This window comes from Octopus sinensis, linkage group LG8, assembly GCF_006345805.1.
Source record: "Octopus sinensis linkage group LG8, ASM634580v1, whole genome shotgun sequence".
In the NCBI taxonomy this organism is placed as follows: domain Eukaryota; kingdom Metazoa; phylum Mollusca; class Cephalopoda; order Octopoda; family Octopodidae; genus Octopus; species Octopus sinensis.
Genome location: NC_043004.1, coordinates 100,005,047 through 100,028,727, shown reverse-complemented (window position 1 = coordinate 100,028,727; position 23,681 = coordinate 100,005,047). Strand labels below are relative to the sequence as shown.

Below are 23,681 nucleotides of genomic sequence, written 5' to 3'. Positions count from 1 at the left end.
TAGATATTTACGTGATGGCATTTTTAGACAATTGCTGACGATGTGGGTGATATCCTCGGTGTTAATTTCACAAAGTCAGCATCAGTTTCACATTTTGGTGTTTTTCCTGCGTCTCTTGTCTTTTTTGTGCATCAGATACTGGGCTGCCAATTCCTGTTCCTGGATTGCAAACGTATACACTTCAAAGTGAGAGTAAGTTATCAGGTTGTTGGTCCATGTATGTATGTATGTATGTATGTATGTATGTATGTATGTATTATATATATATATATATAAATATATATATATATATATATATATATGTATACATGCATGCATGTATGTATGCATGCATGCATGTATGTATGTATGCATGCATGTATGTATGTATGTATGTATGTATGCATGTATGTATGTATATATATATATATATATATGTATACATGCATGCATGTATGTATGTATGTATGCATGCATGTATGTATGTATGTATGCATGTATGTATGCATGTATATGTGCAGATTTGTATGTTTTGTTTTATGTATGTATTGTCAGGCATATAGTTGCATATCTAGACATGCTCATATATATTTTAATGATAAACTTCTGGAAAGCTTTACAGATTTTTACAGTTCCAGTGATGGAATGTATGTATGTATGTATGTATGTATGTATGTATGTATGTATGTATATATGTATGTATATATATATATATTATTTTTCTATGTATGTATCTATCAATCACTCAATCAATCAATCAAACAATCAATCTACCTACCTATCTATCTATCTATCTATATATCTATCTATCTATCTATCTATCTATCTAGTTATCGGTCGATCAATAAATCGATCGTTCGATATAACTACATGGTGCAATATGGAAGCTTTGAGTCTTTTTTCAGGTGAAATATTGGGTTTAAAACTCTAGTGCTCCAACTTCAGTGCCCTTATTGTAATGATGCAGCCAATTCGTGAAGGGTCCCATGTTTGTCTTCGAAAGTCAAGTGTCCAGGCCCTTGTTACAGCCGCCTTCAACTTCTTAATGTCGGCAAGCCAACAACCTCTGAGGTTCCCATTCAACTTGTGGATAAACAAAAATATCAGACCCGCATTGTAGAGAGGATGAGAAAAATATTTGATGCTTATCTCTGTCAAGTTGTTGGTTACTATGAGGTAATTATGGACTGGAGTATTGTCCTAGTGCAAAAGCCACCACACGAGTATAAGAGCTTTGGTATTTTTGCGATTAAATTTCTTCCTGAACTCTCTCAAACCCTCCGCAAAGTACTCTTCGTTGACCGTCTAGCCAGAAGGATACAGAGAATGATCTTGTTGAAAAACTGAATCTCCATGAGCTTCCCGTTGGAAATTATTTGCCTGGCATCCTTCGGTCTGTAGAAGCCAGGATACTTCGAGCGGGCAATCTATCCCATGGTCTCTGGATTATAACACTAGATTCAGCTTCCGTCTGAGTTAACGAGAGATTCAAATACTCTTGGATCAGAGCTAATGACCTCAACCACCTCACTGCCGTCAGCAATGGCGTGTTTCCTTCTGTTCGCCACTGAGCAGCCTGGGAACAGAATTTGCCCAAATTTTTCTCATGTTCACATCTTCATGAATAATTCTGTGTAGAAGGTGCATTACAAACGAAACAGAAAAGAAAGCAAATGTAAATTTGTAGTTTTACCACATGTTTTTACATTTCGGTGTTAGGACCACTACTTCAGTATGATTGATAAAACAAGGAATGGAAAGGATGACGCTCGACCTTTATTCTCTAGAAAAACGCCGCCGCCGTGGTGATCTCATCCTTGCTCAAAAAATCATAAGCGGAAAGTGTAACCTCTCGAAAGAGCTGTTCTTCACTCCTGCTCCAGAACGTCGGCTGCGGGGTCATTCCGAAAAGCTCTACCTGCGACGATTTCATCTCAATTGAAGGAGAGGAGCTTCCTCCGTCCGGGTTGCGGATCCGTGGAATAAGCTGCAGGACGAGATAGTGAAGATGCCGACGACCGCTCGGTTCAAAGTCTCTCTTGACCACAAGTGGCCCGAACTCTTTACCTGAACACCACCCTGTACATAACTCCATGTCCCCCTGCATGGCCTTACTTTTTGCTTTTTCAGCCAAAGAATTAACTAACTAACTAACTAACTAACTAACTAACTAACTACTCAGATGTGTGGGGGGAAGAAGAAGGAGGAAGAGGAAAATGACATGCAGAGACTGGTGTTGCTATAATACAATTTTGACTTCGTTTGTTTTCTTTTCCTTTTGTAGTTTACCTTGTATCTTCTCGCATTGTTCCAGCCTTACACGATAAATCTCTTTAAAGTAATATATATAGATGTGTATGTGTATGTGCGTGTGTGTGCGCGTATTCTAAATGATTAATACGAAATACAGAGTCTACTGGAAGCTTTATTTAGGACAACGATCATTTCGGCTTACTAGTGCAGCGTACCCCACACCCTACCTTTGCTTTCCCCACTCCCGCATCCCCCACCTCCTAACACCATCACACCACACCACACACCACTACGCCTTACACCACCATACCACACAACACATCACATCACAACAAACCACCACACACACATCAGCACTGACCACTTCCCAGACCCACATCTTCACACCTACACATACACACACGCACACGTCAAGATCACCAGCCGTCTTACACTCGCACATACAAACTCTCTTATACTCACGCACGCGCACCTTCGTTTTGTAATCACCCCTACTTTATTACCTGCCCTTCACACTAGCTCTCCTGCGTGACCCTTCTGTTCGGCATTTGCATCATAGATAGCTACCCAGTACACATTCTTTATTTTATCTCCTTGTTTCTTTCTGTGTTCCTTTCTGTGGAAGAGCGTAGGCACGAAACGTTAAAGACTTTTTCACTTCTCGAGCGTTATACTAATACATCTTTTTGTCTACACCACCTGCGGTCGTCTTTTGATTTTTTGTGAATTCTGCCTATATATATATATATATATATATAAAAGAAGTGTGTATAATTATGAATAAATCACAATTATAAAGGAGTGGGCTGAAAAATCCCCTTACATGTCTAGAAACAGCAGTCAAAACAGCTATAAAGCCATTATAAACACTCATATTCTATCTCTTCACAATAAAGCTGTCAGTGGGCGACATGACATAAAATTCACAACTTACAAATAAATGTTTATTCTCTATTGTAATTTCGAAATTAGGAACCTAAAAGTTCTACTCTTCTCTTCAAGAGGACATTCCTGTAGATACAAACTGATACACACACAGAAAAAGAAAAAAACCATGGGGCTTACATGTGTCCCGTCCGGCAGGAATAATGTCTCAACATCTATCTGAACATTAACATTCTGAATTCCAACTTCATGCACAGCGTTTATGAGAAAACGACCGGTAAATCGAGCCACGGCAACACACCGGATATCAGTGAAAAAATTAAATAATTTGAAATAATGTAAAAGTACGTTACGAAGGCTATATCATAAACAATTCATAATTATTTATGAATATATCAATGACAAAATATGTAATCATACATTTCATAAAAGTTTTTTTTTCTTCCAGTCATTTGACTGCGGCCATGCTGGAGCACCGCCTTTAGTCGAGCAATTCGACCCTGAGACTTATTCTTTGTAAGTCCAGTACTTATTCTATCGGTCTCTCTTTTGCCGAACCGCTAAGTGACAGGGACGTAAACACACCATCATCGGTTGACAAGCAATGCTAGGGAGACAAACACAGATACATAAACACGCACACAGATACATATATATATATACATACGACAGGCTTCTTTCAGTTTCCGTCTACCAAATCCACTCACAAGGCATTGGTCAGCCCGGGGCTATAGCAGAAGACACTTGCCCAAGATGCCACGCAATGGGACTGAACCCGGAACCATGTGGTTGGTTAGTAAGCTACTTACCACACAGCCACTCCTACGCCTATATATTCATAAATAATTATGAATTGTTTACGATATATCCTTCGGAAAGTATTTTTACATTCCTTTTTAAGTATCAAATTTTTTCACTCATATCTGGTGGCTCGATTTTATTCATATCCGGTGTGTTGCCGGGGATCGCTGTGCATGACGTTGGAATTCAGAATTTGAATGTGCTGATAGAGGTTGGCACATTATCCTTGCCGATCGGGACACATGTAAGCCCAAGGGTATTTTTTTGTGCCAATTTCTTCCTTCCTCCATCTTCCCCATCCCCACCGGAGCAATGTATTTTGCATTCCATATATATATATATGGCATGATAGAAATATTTCCAAACCTTTGTGTAATACAATGGTTGGATTTGCTGATGTTGTGAGTGGTAGGCTATATATCATATGCTAGTGTTTACATACTCATAGATGAAGGAACTATTCCATTTGGGGAAACATCATTATCCCTAGGTGATCTGGTAGTTCTTTCTGTCTGCTAGGTAAACAATATAATGTAGAATATTATATTCTGCCAGAGCAACCAGGTGTAACTCAAATATTGTCTCAATAGATAGTCGTATAGCTTACGTTCTCTAATTCTCACAGCTAATCCTGTGTGAAAAGCATGCAATGGACTCTGAGTGTTGCACTGCGTGCTAGTTAATCGATATTCGGTATATGCTGCATGTAAGAACCAGGAAGCGACACTTGGTATTAATAGTTTGCTCTAAGAATATATGTGTTTCTATGCCAGTCAATGTACTTCCCTCCATTTTACAAATATGTCAAAGATACTGGTGCGTGATATGTTATAAAAGTAACATTGACGAGTTAATATTCCTATTTTAAAATATAAAATATGGCTTTTCAGACCTCACTTCGTGTTTCATGATATGAGATATATAAGTGATAAATGTCTCTTTGGATCGAATAGCCATTTCTGACCTTCTGTAGTGGACTTCCTTTGCTTCAAGTATATAAGCTTTTTGATGGTAAGATAATAGTTCTCCTTCTCCTATTCGGTCCACAGTGCTGTCTATTCTCTTTTCACACTGACATGCAACAAAAATGTAAATACACTTAATTACCCGACAATACGAAATGACTAAAACTGATCTCAACTCTATGGACTACAGCGCCAAATCTTAGTCAGCAATTTCGATTTTTCTTTGTATTAGGAATAACTTCATTCATAACTCTTCTCTTAAGCAATTCTAGTATGTTTGCAGAATGGTGGTGGGTGGGAATTGATGGAGTCTGCAAGTTTGGAACCAATGATCCATTGCATACGCTTACAAGAGTGAAAATAAGCATATAAACTCTCCAACACAAACACCGACAATAAAACACAAAAGTAAAAAAAAAAAAAAAAATTAAAGCAAAGCAAAACCAAAACAAAAGAAAAACTGTAATAACAAAAGTAAAAAAAATAAAGAAACAATACAACTCCATGAATATCTTGAATTAATCGAAATGATTTTAACCTTATGAATTAGTTCATACGTATATTTTGTTCCGCTGCCAAATCTTCTTGGGGTGCTACCCTATCTCAACTCTAGAGATATATCACTGTTCAAAACTATCGGCAGAAAGAAGAAAAGCCAAGAAAGAAAAGGGAAAAAATAACCAAAAACGCTTGGAGACGTTCCAAACACAGTAGACAATCAAAATATTCCTGAATTCTCTTCACAAAATATTCAGTCAATAAACAGATTTAAAAAGTAAGAAAAAAATTTTTTGTTTTTTTTTGGAAGAGGAAGTAAACAAATGAAAGAAGGCGGGGGAAAAAACATAGTATGTCTGTCTGTATATGTATATATGCGTATCTACACACATATACATATAGGCACTTATCTACATTCTACATATATATTAATCTAAATGACTGTACTACAGACGTTTAAACTGGAGGGCTTTTTAAATATGATCATGCACATATATATATACATGTGTGTGTGTATATATATATATATATATATATATATATGTGTGTGTGTAAATGGATATATATATGCATGTATATACATAAATATACATGCATATATATATACATATATATATATATATATATATATATATATATATATATATATATATATATATACATACGTAGATAGACAGATAGATAAATAGATAGAGAGATAGATATCGACATATATTTACGTATATACACACACACACATATGTGTGTGTGTATATATATACACACACATACATATGCATACACACATACAAACACGTACATGTGATTTCCAATATTTTTGCACCTAAGATTACTCATGGCCTTAAACCCTGTAACTAATCAGCTACTTGATGAGTTCTGTAACATACCTTTTGCAATTAGCTACCTGAGAATATTCTGAGAAAGTAAATTATAGAAGTATGTTGTGATACAATAAGAAGTTTTCCCTAGCAGTAACATGAATTTCGTTACATGGACTGATCAATCAGTTATTTCGCTACAAAGGAACGTTAATTTAACACTAAAGGAAATTCTAAAAACATTTGAGAATATGGTTTGTTATCTTGAGAATACGACCAGCATTGCTGTAATTCTCTACTGGCCCTTGCCTCAAGCTCATTTCCTTTCCACCGACGTGTCCATATTTTTAACGCCGTTATTCCGTTGCAGTACTTGAATTATTTGCTTTCATTAATGAATACATACATACATACATACATACATACATGCATACATACATACATACATACATACATACATACATACATACATACATACATACATACATACATACATGTATACGCACACACAGACACACACACAAACTCATTTACTTTCCACTTCTCACTAGTTTTACTCTCTTTCTGTATATATATCTTTCTCTTCATTTATCTATGTGTCAGTTATCAAAAGAAGGTATCCAAAAAATGTTTGCCCATTATGAAGTCTGGACACTTACACGCATGCACGTAAACACGCTTGCATGCACAAACACAGAGACACACACAGACACAAACACATACACACCGAAAGACAATCACATATATACATATACATAATCAGAACCACAAAATAACCAAGATTTATAATTGGATGCCCTATAATCGATCCAGTATTTAACACAGGTCTAAAACCTATATCCTTATCAAAGCAATTCATTTCAGTAAAAATTCTATATACTTAATGTATTCGAATTCTAACATTTTCGCTTCACTGACTCGTCGCAAGTCTTATTGTAGCTAATCACTAATTCTAGATTCTCAGAGACTAGTACACTGTGAGACATCTTTTACTTATTTAAACAGAACAAGTTTTTCTTCGATTCATTCAAGACAAAGAGATGAAAAACTGATTTTCCCAGTCTACTTACAGTCGGACAAGCAAGATAGAGAACAGAATCAATTCTCTGCTATTGGCTTCAAAGCATGATTCAGGTTATATTAATTAGAAATGAAGTGGTAGTGGTTATTTCCACCAAACTGAAACACCTATGTTAACTTTATTTGCTTTTGCGCCTCTTCCATGATCCAATAGCACACGGGTGACACAAATACAAAACGTTAGAACGATTCACTTATTTGCTTTTTATAACCTCCAACTACTCTCGTTCGGTGAGTCTTAACAAGAGGCATATCCGAACCGAACGAATCACAGAACTTGACTTCTTTCACTTCTCGATATCAATTCGATATTTTTTCTTACATGACAAAATATCCAATTGACTTTGAGAATAGATATGAACGTTTTTGTAAGATGCACGATTTAATTGACTTTGTAAACATGAAAATATTTATGCACATTCAGATAGACATTTATGTAAAAATTACTCTGATTGACGTTTGTCTATTTTTTTTTTCTATTTCAAACCCTTATTCTCAAGCACGTGCTGTGTAATTCTTATTGTATTATATTATCAAATTTATCGAAGGAGCCTGTTTTGTTCGAATATAGGAAATAGATGTAACTTAGAGGTTACAATCTGAAAAAGAAAACATCAATGACAGCGCAATTGATTTGATATTGGGAATTTAATATTAAGACATAGAAAGAACATTGAAACTTTCGTGTCAGAATGACATTCTGTTGTTCAGAACATTTTAAAGCAATGGTGAGTAGCAATCTTTACCAGTTGCCATCTTTAAACACGTGATTAAGGAGGGTGAAATATCCAAGAGATATTATCTTGTCGTTTTTTGTTTACTAAGTCAACTCTTTGGGAAACGTGGGGTTAATGCATCAATTTTGACAACAGAAAATTGATGGTCTACCGCAAGAAAAACTGCGAAAATAAATTGTGTGACAATATGTAAGAATCAATAAATAATAAGAATAAATCTATTTACACATAGAGGGAGCTCGAATGAAACAGAACAATGTGGGAGAAGCTGGGAACACTTTCTGTTTAAGCAAAGTATAACGGATGTGCTATTGGCCCAATATTGTCTTAATGACATTATTTGAGTACGAAAAAAGCGTTAGCATTCCATGCTATCTATCATCTTATGGTTGAGGCTTACAATGAAACCTTCCTTAGGCTGGTTGAACTTTTACCTAATCAGGAACTCGTACATTAAACCTATGTCACGAAGATCAAAGAAAGGCAGTGGAAAGAAGAAAGTTTGCAAGCATGTTATTTGTCAGCTGAATCATAAAATGAATATATTCCTCTTTACTACAGTCTCGTTTTGAGACACCTAGTCTTTGAAGGATCAAAGGTAAAATGATATTTATATATATACTTGATGCAACTTAAAATTCCACATACGTTGTGTCGAACAAACAACATTTATCATTTGTTCTCGCTAAAGGATATATTAGGAGTGTAAGTACCAAGAGATTTTTCTGTCTTTTCATTACTGCAGTGTGAAAATAGATTCTGAGATTGCAAAGGAAACATTGAGTTAAACCACGTATTTTCTTTACAAAATAGCAGGGGTCAACGATATAAAAATGGGACCCTTGTGATAGGTAAGTACATACAAATACAGAGCATAATACTTTATGAAGACCTTTTTCTTATTTTGTCCCCAATGCGAAACATTGAACATGTCTGTCACAGATGCAGTCAATTGCTATGTTATAGCAGCTACACAATGGGGGAATTACAACCGTGTTTCGTGGTCTGCTACCACAACAGTTCCTTTATATGATCCAGTTAGCTCAAGACATCATCAGGAGGAACCACGTCTGGTTTCGGCCCCTACTCCTCTACCGTTTTGACGTGGCGGGGCCCCCTTTCGGAGGTGTCTTCAGCTCTGGTTTTTGGTGAGTGTTAGACATTTGATAAAACTTCATTCGTTCTAAATTGCATATACGTTAAGAAGAGAGGTCTCAAAAAATCCATAAATTTTGCCTCTTTTTCTTTCAGTAATGCCTCACTGTGTATTAAGATTCAACCCTCAAAAACTGTTTTTACATTTCATGCATCAAGAAGAAACCCTGTATATTCCTTAGAGTACATTTAACAAGCTTTCAAATTAGCTCAACCCCACGGAAATCTGACGTGACTGTTTACAAAAAGCAGATTTCAAATTTACATTCAGTATCCAGATAGGGAGAACAAAATTTAGGGAGATGAATTTTATCAGGACCGCGCAACGTTTTTATTTTCTTCTTAAATCTAAAAATAACGTACTAAGTTTTCGTAAGAGTATGAGATGATGGAAAATCATTTAAAACAGCCTCAGACTTTTGGTTATTCTTCTAACACGAATCAAATATGTGTGGAAAAAAATCTATAAATGTTGCCTGTTTTTCAATGATCACTAGGCGTGTGAACGGATTCAAATCTCCTTCTACACTTCATGCATTATATATAAACCATATATATGTCTTAAAGTATATTTACTAATCTTCCAGATGAGCTCACCCAGGAAAAATCTTAGGAGCTAATTACAAAATAAGTTTCAAATTTATTACTTGGTATTCTAAAGAAGGTGGAATATTAGGCGCTTAAAATTCACCTGGGCCTCAAATTATAATGTCAGAAAATTTGCTACTGTTTGAGCAATGTTTCTTAATTATTATTGTTCTTATGCTATGGTCGTTCTATTTGTGTGATTTTGCGAATGTTCTCTCCGAGAAGTAAGTTGATGCAGAGAAGTGCAAGAACTTTTTCTTAAATGTTTACAATTTATATTTCTTTCTGAAAATTTTCCTCCAGTATATAATCAACATATTGCAGAATCCTCCATAAGTATCACAGCAGTGTTACATAGAATTCTAGGTCCCTCCTGGGAATTGAGTTAAACGATGGTGAAAAACTTAGGAACTTTGAAGTAAGTGGGATAGAAGGTTGTAGTACAGTTTTAAGAATATAAACCAATTTACCATAGAAAAGTTCTCAAATGACAAACCACGTTGATACACTGAGGAGGATGTGGACTGTTTCTTATCCATTGCTTGTTGACGAAAAAATGAAGGCACAATCATTTTGAAGTAAATGTGATGTATATGGCCACTCCGTTACTGGAAGAACAAAAATATGGCTACTAATGCTCTAACATTTGATGATTACTTGTTTAATGAGATGGTGGTGTAATATGTTAATGCAAGTATCTTTGTGGTAAATCGTATGTTTTTTTCATTTGAATCTAAATTATACCCAGTTAAAAGTTTTAGGCTCAAATCTCAAAAAAGGATGGCGATTTCGGTCCAGAACAATGCTTCCAATGAACCCAATAATTTCCATGTCTGTTTGATCAATACGCTTATCAGGAGCTTCCAACCACCTTCTAATCGCTATTTGACTCAACATATGCCAATTTTGTGTTTTGCACTTGAAACGTGCAAATTTTGAAATTCCTTCTCAAGACCCAGATTTCAAAAAGTTTTCAAGTTTCGTAAATTTCCAGGACTGTGTTATTAATACACTTCTAAAGATGTCTCAACTATCTTGCAAACTTCTCTCACACAACCGATGGCAATTTTTCATCTTAGACTAAAATACCCAAAAATGGAAATTTGGCCCCAGAACACAAGCTTATTTGTAAATATCGAAATTGTATAAATTTCTAAAATGGCTTTATCAATACGCTCCCAATGAGCCCTCACCCACACTCCAAGAGTCAATTTAACCAAATTTTGCCAAACTTTATATTCGGAACTAAATTCCCGAATATGGACATCCCAGACATCTATATTTTTGAAAAGTACGCTCCTCACAAGCCCTCAGGAGATAATTTTCCTTCAATTTTTGTTAGGTACCTATTTTGAGAAATTTTGACAGTTCTTATACTTTTCGAAAACGCTACAAATTTAATGGAATACACTGATTGTCGATCAAGGCAATATGTGCCACCTTCACGGTAGTTGGCTGGGATGGATAGTGTGAAATCCTGTGCATAAAATCTCAATGATATCAAAGACTAGCAATATTGTATCAGGGGCTATTTAACAAATGTCCTCTTTGAAATCAATATTTACGTCATTCAGCTAGTTCAACATTTTTGCTTCTATTAATATATGCAGCATGTTGTTATAGGTTAGTACGCAAACGTTGATGTTGAAGAGGGCAGCCATGACAGTTCATTTTACCTTTTTCAAATCTGCAGAAACTGTAAGATCAATTTGACAGAATCCACTGACAGAATCGAAACATGTCGCTAACATAAAGTGAATTGGAATTTAACTACAAGCAAACGAGAGAAAGCAAAATATTTTTATTGAAAACCAGTCAAATCATGAAAGCCAGACAAAGGATCCTGACACGTGAAAAATCATTATTTCCGAACTTTTTTTCTTTTTTCATTCCGTTTTTTTCCTTTTATTTTCAATTCTTTATTCTGTCACAATTCGTCTAACAAAGTTCGAAGCTGCAAAAAATAAAATTTTTGAGACTTTTTCATTCTTATGACAATACCTGTCTATATCATAAAGTTTTTCGGTCAGAAGGTGCGTATCGTTTCCGGACATTTACAATTCTAATGTATATAGCAAAAAATGTTTAAATGCATTGACATAAAAAAGAAAAACTGTTACAATTTTGGAGAACTGTGACTTGAAGACATGGATTAAATGTAAACCTAACAATTGTAAAATATTATTCCAAATCATTGTGCGACATTCATGGATTTTCTTATGAAACTATATTTCGTCAAGTAAGCTTATACTTGTCGCAGCTGTTGCTTGGCTGGTATAATGGTAGTTGGTAAACAAAGATATAATACGTCGACTGTGAATAATAACTGAAACAAAACCTGCGAACATTTAACTGAAATATTTGCTGTCTGACACAAAGGTATTGTTTCTGGCAATTTACAATTAATAAAATTCATAATTACGTGCTGGGAGAGAGCGAAAATCCGCGCCGTGTCTGTTGACGTTACTAATGAGACATTATGTGAATGTTTAGAATGGCTTTGTCTGAGAAACTGGAGATGACAGCACTGGTGTCTGGAAAAGTCGGAGTGGCAAGAATGGAGGCACATATCGCTCAGCTGCCATCAACGTTCTGAGATTAAAAAGCACTAAATACAGTCTGTTATAAAGTACAAGAGAGAAGCACTCCGTCGGTTACGACGATGAGGGTTCCGGTTGATCCGAATCAACGGAACAGCCTGCTCGTGAAATTAACGTGTAAGTGGCTGAGCACTCCGCAGACACGTGCACCCTTAACGTAGTTCTCGGGGATATTCAGCGTGACACAGAGAGTGACAAGGCCGGCCCCTTGAAATACAGGTACAACAGAAACAGGAAGTAAGAGTGAGAGAAAGTTGTGGTGAAAGAGTACAGCAGGGATCACCACCATCCCCTGCCGGAGCCTCGTGGAGCTTTTAGGTGTTTTCGCTCAATAAACACTCACAACGCCCGGTCTGGTAATCGAAACCGCGATCTTATGACCGCGAGTTCGCTGCCCTAACCACTGGGCCATTGCGTCTCCACATAAAGTACAAGAAGAATATTGTTACATCATGTTACAACTTCATGCTGATTGGTTGCATGATAAAGCGATCACAAGAACTTGTGGTGATTCCCCCATGGTGTCTGACCGGTTATCTCGCGGTTAAGGTTTCGAATCACCTCTATATACTCAAGACGGAACTCTTACTGAACAAACATGTCACAAGATCGTCTGTGGCCTGTAACCAAGTCTTGTATCGAATTGGAACTAAGACGAAATATATATTCCGAAGATCATATACAAATCTTCGGACATACTACCATAAAAAAATAAAATAAACGAAACAAGTAAGGTAATTCTGAGAAAAAGAAAACGAAATCGTTTACCAGTCACTGGTAATATATGAATAAGGAAGACCACGAATTTGTCTTATATTATTCATTAGTAGGTGAGTAGGTGGACGTCAAAATATCGTTTCTCTGACCCTGGGGTCGACTTTGCCTTTCATCCTTTCGCAGTCGATAAAATATGTACCAGTCGAGAACTGGGACTTGATGTAATCAACTTAACCCACCCACTAACTTTCTGGCTTTGTGTCAAAATTTGAAATCAATATATATATTAATAAATAAAATAAAACATATGCATATATACATACATATATGTACATACCTACCTCTACATGTACATATACACGCATATATGAATACAGGACACCAAAAAGACGTCGAACACAATGAGAAACGAATACATAGACACAAACCAAAGGAACTGGACATTTTTTTAAACAACAAAAAAATAGAGTACAGGACAATTAACACAAAGAAAAAACCTCTTCTTCAGTCGCTATGGTTTCATCTACTCTACGTTTCGAAGGTGAAAGCGAGACGTATCTTCGACAAGAAACTTTCCTTCCTGCGAAAAGCAAATCAATTAAAATTCTGAGATCTTTTCGCAGAGGGGTAAAAAATGGTAACAAAAACAGGACAGTAACGACAGTACAAATTATAAACAGTAAAAGACAGGACAAGGAAAAACAAGATAAGGAGGGCTGTTAACGCCGAACGAAAAAAAGTATTGCGAATGCGGATTTTTTTATGAACGACGAGCGGAGCAATATATATATATACCTTGTGTGTGTGTAAGTGTGTTTGTGCAAGAAATCTGTTTATGCATTTGATGTGATCGAAATTTGCAAAATAGCCACCCCATTTTGCAATTCAGGAAAGCGATTTAGATTATGATAATAATGAAATATTAAAGAAAGTAGGAATGAATGATGACAGAGTAACGAATGCAAGACTAAAGGAAACAATGAATTATAGACATATGCAACAAAACTGGCGTTTTAAAACCGTCGTAGTGATCGTTAATATAGATGGATTGAAAAGAAGCTGGCTTAGCTAACAACAGCTGATGGGAGACATGATCTTAAGAGATGAGTTTAAAGCATTCAAAAAAAGTGAAAGAGACGAGCAGCTAAGAAAGCTCTTTCAGAGACGTAATTCTTAATATTTAAGTGAAAACATATTTGCAATATATACATACATACGTACATACATACATACATACATACATATATACATATCTCTCTCTCTTCCTATGTATATTTATGATTGTTTGTTTATGTACACACACACACACATACACACACACACACACATATATATATATGTATATATATATATATACATGCATATATATATTATAGATATATATATTAAAATATTATTAGAGACAAAACCACTATTTTGCAAAACAAACAAAGAAAGACTTAATCAATACATAAAATTTTAATAAATAGTCAAAAAAACCGCCACTACAATTGTTTCTTGTCTTGATCGACAATCTTCAGGTGGACTTCCAATCTAAAATATCAATATTTTAAAATATAAAAATAATAATTTTAAAAAATTAAAGTATGAATGAAAAAATATAAAATATAATCCATATATAACTATATATAATCCTATATAATCAATATATAAACATATATAAACTAAAATAAACCTATCAACAATTAAAAATAAAAATATAAAATATAAAATATAAAATAAAAAAAATAAAACAAACAAAAAAATAATAATAATATAATAATAAACTATATATACAACCCATACACATATACCTAATTATATATAACCATATCTAACTACATACACTAAATCACACACCTATATATATATCCCTATACATACACATAAAACGTCTAGGCAACTATAAATAAATAAAATAGCTAAATACTTCAACACAATACTTATTCATACTCCCACACACACCACATACAACCCACATTCACGCTCTAGAAAACGGACATCACTTAAAACTATGAACGGAGAAATGGAATAAATGGAATTAAAAATTATATTCACTTGGTAAAACGAACACTACTTAAAAATTATGAATGAAACAATGCAATAAAACAACAGACATCGCAAATAGACACAAATTACTACGAATTCCTTAACAAACCTACCATGATAACCAAAACTCATAAAAACATATAATGATAAATCTCCCTTTACTAAACTCTATAACATACCTATATAGCAATCCCCCTAACCTAAACATTCACACACAAATACACACACGTAAACACCACACACCCACGACATATACAAATACCCACACCACTTACACATACCTATACATACATATAAACCTCAACATATACTCCAAAACCCACTCAACCCCACACAGACAAATAAAACAAAAAATTATGAATGGATTCTTTTATAAAACTACCATGATAAGCTAAAACTCACAAAACATAAATGATAAAACCTCCTTTACTAAACACTATAACATACTTATATAGCAATCCCTTTACCTATACATTCACACACAAATACACACACGTAAACCACACACCCATAACAATACAAACACCCACCCCACTCACACACACCCACAAGTACATATAAGCCTCAACATATACACCAAACAAAATTACTTTACCAAGGAACTTAACATATGTATAAAAAGTATAACCGCTCTAGAAACGAACATCTTTTAAAATAATGAATGGAGAAATGGAATAAATGGAATTAAAAATAATATTCACGTGGCAAAACGAACACCACTCAAAAATTATGAATGAAACAATGTATAAAAACAACCAACATCGAAAATAGACAAATTACCACGAATTCCCTAAAAAAACCATGATAAACCAAAACTCTTAAAAACATATAACGATAAAATCTCCCTTTGCTAAACTCTATAACAAACCTATATAGCAATCCCCCTAACCTAAACATTCACACACAAATACACACACGTAAACCACAGACCCACGACTTATACACATACCTATACTAACTTATAAACCTCAATATACACCAAAAACCCACTCCCTCCCCACACAGACAAATTAACACATACATCCCAAAACCTAAATAACAAACCCATATACACATTCACACACAAACACACACACACACAACAGATACATATACTCCCTCACATATACGCATATACATACTCACTAAACTCGATATATACAACAATATTTACACACCCACACTCATACAGATAAATAAATTATAACTAAAAACTCACACACAATCTCATATACATAAACACTCCTATGAAAAACAACATTAAATACATCGTAATTAACCAGAATATCAAAAATAACAATATGACATAAGGAGAAATAAAATACATACTTACAAGTCAGTTTCAAATTATGAAGTGAAATTAAATTCTTAGGCGTTAAAAAATCAAACCAAAATTACGTTACCATAGAAATATAACTTATGTAAAAAAAGAATACGCGCCATGGAAAGTAAACGTCATTTAAAATTATGAATGGAGAAATAGAATAAATGGAACTAAAACTATATCCACGTGGCAAACCAACACTACTTAAAAAAAAATTTATTATGAATGGATTCTTTAAAAAACTACCATGATAAATTATTATATACATTTATGAGCTTTAGCTCATCTTAGCAGCTCTAACAAACAACTTGCAGTAACCAAATCTATTCTCGATGCCTGCCTTACTACTACACTATTCCATTCACAATGCCAAGCAACGCTAGTCCACCACCCGGTTACAATTCCCAACTCCACCCATTCATTCACAATTAACGACGACGTTCGCCTCCACAGCGCTACATATAAGCCTCAACATATACACCGGAGATTCACTTTCACATCCGTGCGGATGGGTGAGAGTATACATTGAGTGTAGTGATGGGGCTCCCATTACTAAAGTCTTTCCTTGTTTGTTTTGCAAAATAGTGGTTTTGTCTCTAATAATATTTTATAATATTACTATAAAATTGGATTTAATCCTAAATTGAGTTTTTCCCTGTAAATTTGGATTTATCCCTAATATTTATATTTTATATATATATATATATATTAATATATATATATAATATATATATATAATATATATATATATATATATATATACATATAATATATAATATATATATATATATATATAAATTTTAGTAAAACAATTAAGATTCAAGTGAGTTCCAATGAATTCACATGAATGCGGTACTTAAATTAGATGCACCAGAAATCTTTATGGTATTAACCATAAAATAATGTGGGGTGATTATAACCAAGGAAAAAAGCAACAAGAATGGACTAGTTGTTCAGTACAATTGTTTCATACGAAGAACAGTTTTATTTAAAACTGCAAATATTGCAGAAAGAACAAATGTCCCATATTCATCAACTGAAACACATATGAGTTTTCCAAACATCCTAGAGAGTGAGGCTACCCTCATGAAGTATCGGAGAGAGTTCTATGAAATTCAAAGTTAGATTGTAAGCAGACTTAAAATGTTTTCTAATGATGCACAGTTTTATAAAAAGTTTATTAAAATGATTGTTAACTTCTCAGAGTAGGTGAATCCATCCATAATAATGCAGATGTAATTTCCGGAGATATGAGGAAAGATTTTAATCACAGAGAGGGTGAATGTATCCATAATAATGCAGATGTAATTTCCTGAGGTATGAGGAAAAAATGTTGATCACACATCTATTCGTTTCACAACTAAGTTGTTGGAAGAAGTTTGGCTATAGTGGCCAAAGTCGCAAAAAAAAATCAGTGCAGTAGAAACCGCCCGAATAAGGACATTATGGGAGGAGGGGGTAGCGGAATAAGAAGGCGTAAATATTCTACAGACAAATATTAATTTATTTCTGTGGTGACAGAAAATCTAGGTCAGTGTTGCAGGAATTTAAGATTTATAAGGGAACATTATTTTTGACCAGCAAACAGCTATTAACTGCCACTCCAGCAGAGTTAATGGCAGGATAAAGAAAATAGAGAGATCAAAGGAAAACATTAAAGGGGTCAAAGGCTATCAGTAGAGGAAGATACAGTAAGAAATTTACGGGCAACACTAGAATAGAAGGTTATTTATTTATTATTGTTTCTATTTTTACCTATGTTTATATATTGTAAAACAGAATTTAGGTCAACACCTAGAGGTCAAATAATTTCTATAGTAAATGATGTGAGAGATTTGCTTATTCAAATTATAGTGAAAATTACTTATATTATTATTAAAGGAGTAGTATTATCTATTAGATTTAGAATAGAATTAGGAAATATTAGCAATTTATTTGATTTAAGTTAGGTTAACTAAATTGACTATATAGTCAATTAAAGCTTGGCATCTTACAAATACTATTTTTTTGTGTTTTAAACAGGTACAGTTAGAAAGAAAGAACACCAGTGGAAGAGCTCACAGATTTCCATTAAAAATATATTAGAGTTTTGCTTTTTTAGTAAATACAAGATAGACCTGACTAAATACGGTTATCCTATACGGTTTTTATTTAAAGTATTTAAAAGTCTTGATTTTTGAGTGAATATAAGACGGACCAAATTCAATACGTTATTTAATAAATTTTTTTTTCTATGCTTTAAAATTTCATATGTCTCCATGGAGCAGAACTGGCAACCTACCCTGTTATTTCTATAAGGTATCGCCCTTCTAACTATTTCCCATTTTAGGTTATATTTAATATTATTATTTTTGAGTTCCCAGATCTTACTGGAAAGTGTAGTGCAACCAGCTTTATGACGTAACTTAAATGAGGAGATATGATTGCTAATTCTTTGCTTAAATTTTATAGTACAACCCAATAAAAAAATTTACTATTCGCAGTAGTTATAGTACATTTATAGATTCCGTTATGGGCCCTACACATACCAGGTTCCGGGCATTTTGATTTAATCCTACAATTACACCTAGGGGGATAATCTTCAGGTTTAGAATTATTTAAGGATAGATCTCTCATATTGCTGCTATTCAAATTATTATGAGTATAATTTTCGTTATTATAAGTAATGTTGTTATCTAAAGCTGTGTAATTATATATCGATCCGTTTACACTATCATTTAGCTCTATAGCCATATCATAATTATCAGCATTATTGGTATTGCTACTATTATTGTTTGTATTTATATTCGAATGCATATTGCTGTTATAGATATCAATGTTATCTTCATTCCCGATATTATCTCTATTTGTTTTGCTCATATTATTATCATTATTATTATTCGTATTAATATTAATATTATTATTAGTTATTCCATGGTTATTGATGTTACCCTTATTTTGATAATTATTGTTATTGTTATTATTATTATTTTTATTTATGATAATATTATTACAATTATTATTGGTATTCATGTTGATATTAGTCCTATTATTCCTGGCTAACGTAATGTTTTTATTATTAATTTTAGGTGTTATAGTGGACATATATATACATGCATATATATATATATATATATATATATATATATATATATAAATTGCCTCCAAATAAAGCATACATAATCTCCGCAAATCCAGAACCTGTGCCTCAACGTTCTTTCTCTGTTACGCACAAATAATGTTACCCATACGTCGAGCATTGATGAAAATATATGATACGAAGATGCTGATGCCGATTAAAAACGATTGAGTGGCCCGAGAATATTACACCAGACTTTCAAACCATGTAGCACTCAATGACCTCCTCTTACAAAAAAGTTAATATTCCACAATATATTTGCAGTACCAATGCTAATGATAATATTTAGAACTCACCCCTAGTCTATTGAGGAAATCTCTTCCGTAGGCATGAATTCCAGCAAGATCCTGTCATCAAATGAAAAATTCCATAGAAACTGTGATATCGAGTATTTCCACCTAAGAAGAGGCAAATGAGGCAGAGGTTTATGTTCGGGACGGACAGTATTTCAATGACATATGGAATATTTCCGGTGGCACCTGATATACAACAGCATCGCAAATAAATATATAACCTAAGACCAAAACACGAATAAGACAATATCATACGAGTCCGCAGGGAAATCTTCAGGAAACATTCTGCGTGACGAACCCCAAAACAGACGGTCTAATGTACTTGAAAAACGTCCTGGGTTTGGAAATCTCAGGGTAAAACGAAAAAGAAGTTAAGCATGGCTACTGTTCTCCACGACTTTAAAATGACACTAAAATCAACATGAAGTACAGCTTTTCTTGGACTAGTGACTTCACACTTCCAAGTCTATGTGTTTCCATGCAGGAGCAGAAGCTTGCTACAAAGTACGTACTGAACCAAAAAGTACGTATGCCAATATATATATATTCTGACAAATTTCCCTGGGGTCGACTTTGCCTTTCATCTTTTCACAGTCGATAATGTACGTACCAGTCGAGAACTAGGACTTGATGTAATCAACTTACCCCACCCACTAACTTTCTGGCCTTGTGCCAAAATTTGAAACCAATATATATATATAAGGCCTTGGATCCCCCCAAATAAAGCCTAAAATATTGATTATTGAAGACATCACTCATGCAATCAGCAGCTGCCCAAATGTGCCACAACCGAATGCGACATGACGTTGTCGCTAAAGCAAAAGACAATGCCATCCAAAAAATATTTAAAAGAAAAAAATTCTCGAAATAAGATGAAAATAGAAAATTACCTGTTGTTGAATGCAATCATAAATATCAATATTCAGAATACAGGTGGAACATTCCTTTTAAAACGTCTACCGAATACAAACGTAACGGGCTGGATATAATTGTTTGGGGCAGAGAAAAAAACCTACGTACCGTCATAAAGGACAGTTGTACTGCTGGTGTAAACATCTTTTCGAAAATCACAAAGAATATGACTACGGACCGCTGCTTCGAATCTTTCAGATACTGAAACCATGTTAAAAATACATATTTATCTATTACTTGTTTCAGTCATAAATCTGCGACCGTGCTGGGGGATCACGTTGAAGAAATTTTAGTCGAATGAATTGACCCCATACTTATTCTGTCGGTCTCTTTTAACGAATCTCTAAATTAAGAAGACATAAACAAACAAATACCGGTTGCTAAGCTTTAGGTGATACACACACACACTTATACACACACACACACATATATAAAATATACACGACAGGTTTCTTATAGTTTCCGTCTACCAAATACACTCACAAGGTTTTGGTTAGTCCGGAGTTATAGTAGAAGGTATCATATAGCGGGACTGAATGTGAACCCATGTGTTAGTTAGTTAGTTAATTTTTTGGCTCAAAAAGCAAAAAAGCAAGGCCATGTAAGGGGACATGGAGTTATGTACAGGGTGGTGTTCATGTAAAGAGTTCAGGCCACTTGTGGTCAAGGGAGACTTTGAACCGAGCGGTCGTCGGCATCTCATGTGGTTGAAAAGCAAGCTTCTTACCACACAGTATTGCCAGCACATACGAATAATTAGTGAACTCGTTTTTGTTATTTAATGCGTAATAGGCAATCTAGAAAAGCTGGGAGTTTGCGAAATATAGATTAATCAGCTAGTAGACACATTAGATCTCTAAACAGAACAGTAAAAATAGGCAAAACTTTTCAGAAGTTGAACTTGTGACATTGTTTTTGTTATCTATATTACAATGATGGAACTGTGTACTTCTCTTAGAATGTGTCTCCTTTCTTTCAGGAAGAATTCAAGTAATTGAAATTCGAAGACAACATTTATATATACACATAAATTTCGAAACATAAAATGAAACAGCATATATTCTAAAGAGTGATACCAAATCAGTGTCGAAGTATCGACTCGAATATTATTCATATCCATGTAATTACAATGAAACATTCGAACCAGATTAATCTGCAAGATATACATCAACACATTACCATCTGAAAAAAATGGCATAGAACCAACCAAAAATCCGTTAATACATGGTTCTTTTCATTTGGTATCCTACGACCGATATGGATTTCCCACTATCATGTAACATCGTCTGGGAATTGACTCCAGGCATAAAAGTTTGTGTAATGAAATGTAAAATGTCTCGAGATGAAATACATAATATATATTTATATTCTAGTGTATTGTCTTCAGTTCGACCATATCGACATTTTGTAAAAAGAGACAGCTGCAAATACGCACACATAGAAACACACCACACATGTACACAAACACTCCTGCTCACACACAACCACAGACATGTGAGTTCATGCGTCTTTGCACAATATCACAATATTCTGATAAAAAAATTTTTTCCTGAAATTATATTTATTTTACTACCTGAAATTTAAGAAAAACAATGAACGTATTAATTTTTTGTTATTTTAAAGACAAGTAAAAGAAAATTGTGTTGGATTATATGCATGTAAAATGTCATTTTTTTTCCCGAAATATAAATTTTTAACAGTAATTCTTAAAATTGCGAAAGGAAATAAAAGTATCTGCATGGAAACAATTTATATTCTGCCTGTTTACAAGTGTCTGTACAGAAACGTAATATGCTGGTTTTTTTACACATGTTTTTCAAACATTCATTTTCTACTGCTTGTTTACATACATGTATGCAGATACTTTATATTCTGTTTGTTGACTTATGTCGGTTGAAATAGCAAAAGAAAGACATCTGAAAGTCTGGTAAATTCTTTGTGTTTTCGTCCTTCAACGCATTTTAGATATCATGGTAAAAGCCATGCTGGAGCATCACGTTCAAAATGTTTGTTCAATGCCATTTGTACCACATTGTAAGTACTAGCGACTCAGTCTCATTATTGAGATTTTCCTTTTTGCTGGAAAATTTGACTTGTGCACAAATGAATCTGACAAGTCATTCTTGCACCAGCTGCACGGTGTTTGCATATTTTCATTCATCATGCTAGTGTGAAATGCATTCAGGTTCCAGTTATAAATCTAATGAACAGTTTAGTCAAGTTTTGTACGCATTTAGGGAGGCAGTTTTATAATAGCGGACCTTTACTATTCCATGTCATTACTCATTTACTCATTCTCATTTAATTGTTTCAGTCATTTTGACTGTGACCATGCTGGAGCGCCGCCTTTAGTCGAAGAAATCGACCCCAGGACTTATTCTTTGTAAGTCTAGTACTTATTCTATCGGTCTCTTTTGCTGAACCGCTAAGATACGGGGACGTAAACACATCAGCATCGGTTGTCAATCGATGTGGGGGGGGACACAAACACAGACACATAAACATACACATATATATATATATATACATATATACGACGGGCTTCTTTCAGTTTCTGTCTACCAAATCCACTCACAAGGCTTTCGTCGGCCCGAGGCTATAGTAGAAGACACTTGCCCAAGGTGCCACGCAGTGGGACTAAACCCGGAGCCATGTGGTTCGTAAGCAAGCTACTTACCACACAGCCACTCCTACGCCTACGGTATAGTTTTCCTAGAATTTTTGAGATGGGAAGTGTTTGGACCTGAGAGTACAGTCATCCAGTTATTTGTAGTAAAACCTCTTATTCCTTGTGCAGAGGCAGGGGAAGGTTTCATCATACTGCTATTGTTGAATGAAAATCGATCTAGCCAGTGTTCTCCGCCAATACGCATGACGCTCACATCCATTCATTTTGTCAACTAAAATATGAACCAAACTAGACTAGGAGTGAATCAGCAGCTGCTTCAATG

The 23,681-nt window shown here is 34.5% G+C and overlaps 1 long non-coding RNA gene across 1 annotated transcript; it reads left to right on the top strand.

Annotated features, from left to right (window-relative positions):
- The first annotated feature begins 3,058 nt into the window (after positions 1-3,058).
- On the top strand, positions 3,059-23,141 carry LOC118764464. The gene is made up of 3 exons (XR_005000274.1): positions 3,059-3,188; positions 9,669-9,670; positions 23,089-23,141. It is a non-coding gene; the product is annotated as an uncharacterized LOC118764464 (long non-coding RNA).
- The last annotated feature ends 540 nt before the right edge of the window (positions 23,142-23,681 follow it).